Here is a 1,493-nt window from a genome sequence, read left to right as displayed (position 1 = left end):
GGCACAGCCGCGGGCGCACTCACCGCGCACACGTGCCAGCCAGAGCCGCGGGCACACGCGCCGGGCACACTCCCTGCACACGCGCCGGGCACAGCCGTGGGGCCCCTCGGTCGCGCCCCTGCCCGGGAGGGGGTTTGGGAGAAACGCTCTCAGCGAAGAAACCAGAAAACTCCTACCCCGGTAGCGGCTCTCGGTCCCCTCGCGCTGTGTCCCTCTCCTCCGTTCACGCCCTCCGTGCCTGGACAGAAGCTCGGAGGGACGGCCGGACAGCCGGACACCGACACCGAGGCAGCCGCGGCTCCGCCCAGGCCGCCGTCCGAGCTCCTCGTGGGTGCGGGAGGCCCAGCCGTGGGCGGGAGGGCTGGACCGCTCCCAGCTCGGTTTTCTGCAGGGCCCTGAGCCCCCGCGCTACCCTTTCAGGGACTTCCTATTGGCCGCCAAGATCCGCCCTCCTCACTGCCTTCAACGACCCCCTGGCCCCCGCAGAAATGGGGCTGCTGCTTCCTCTCCCTGGCTGCCCCCCGGGGGAGCCCGGCGGGCGGTGGACCCCACCCCTGGGCCCGGGGCTGGTGGAAACCTCCCCAGCGGGGTTCCAGTGGAAGTGTGACAGAGGTGGGGCACGCGGGGGAGGCCAACACCCTGGGACTGTATTTTCCCATTTGACAGAAATGAGGTTATGGGAACAGGTTCTGTCCCACTTGGGGTGCTGGGAGCAAAGGAGCAGGGCCACCATTCGGGGGGAGCCTGGCCTGGCTGGGACGTGTGTGCGTGCGTGTGTGTGTGCGTGTGTGTGTGTGTGCGTGCGTGTGCGTGCACGTGTGCGTGTGTGTGCGTGTGTGCGCGTGTGCGTGTGTGTGCGTGCGTGTGTGTGCGCGTGTGTGCGCGTGTGCGTGTGCGTGTGCGTGTGCGTGTGTGTGCGTGCGTGTGTGTGTGTGTGTGCGTGTGTGTGTGTGTGTGTGTGTGTGTGTACCGAGGCCAGCACAGGTCTAGTCCCGGGAAGCGGGTGGCAAGGACCTGATGCTCGCCTTTTGTAGCAGGAGCTGTGGATCCAGACCCTGGGGTGAAGGTTGTGAGTTGCTGACCACTCAGTTTATCACTGCCCAGGCCTGCGTGTGTAGTCGGCACCGCTGGAGCAGAAGGAAATGGTCGGCGGACCAGATCCAACCTGCAGACCTGGGGTTGGACCCAGGGGTCACTACTTCCTGCTCTGCTGCTTCAGTGACCCCAAGGTCACACAGGGGGATCCTGAGCTAGACACAAAACAGGCCTCCCAGGACCTGGCCTTGGAAACGTGTCCCTCGCATCCTCCGGGCGCCCGCAGAATTTCTCTCCACTCCTGGGCATGGACAGCCAAGGCAGGCAGGGGCTGGCAGCGGGTCCCTGGAAAGGGGCGGCCGTGCCACACTGTCCTCGAAAGCAGAGCTGGCTGATGACTCAGAAGGAAGCTGAGTCCGGCGCCAGCTGAGTCACAGGCAGCGGCTGTCACTGCCTCG

General features: G+C 66.2%; 1 protein-coding gene across 1 annotated transcript in view; it reads right to left on the bottom strand.

The window, feature by feature from the left end:
• The window catches only part of Kank4 (KN motif and ankyrin repeat domains 4), a gene marked incomplete at its 3' end in the record, with an annotated part of 34,690 nt that extends 34,386 nt beyond the window's left edge, over positions 1-304 (bottom strand). Inside the window, 1 exon segment of the mRNA XM_005385341.2 lies at positions 177-304.
• Between the last annotated feature and the right edge of the window lie 1,189 nt (positions 305-1,493).

Source organism: Chinchilla lanigera, unplaced genomic scaffold (assembly GCF_000276665.1).
Source record: "Chinchilla lanigera isolate Chin_1 unplaced genomic scaffold, ChiLan1.0 scaffold00022, whole genome shotgun sequence".
NCBI lineage: Eukaryota > Metazoa > Chordata > Mammalia > Rodentia > Chinchillidae > Chinchilla > Chinchilla lanigera.
The sequence above is the reverse complement of the archived record's forward strand: the minus strand, read 5'-3'. Positions and strand labels throughout refer to the sequence as shown.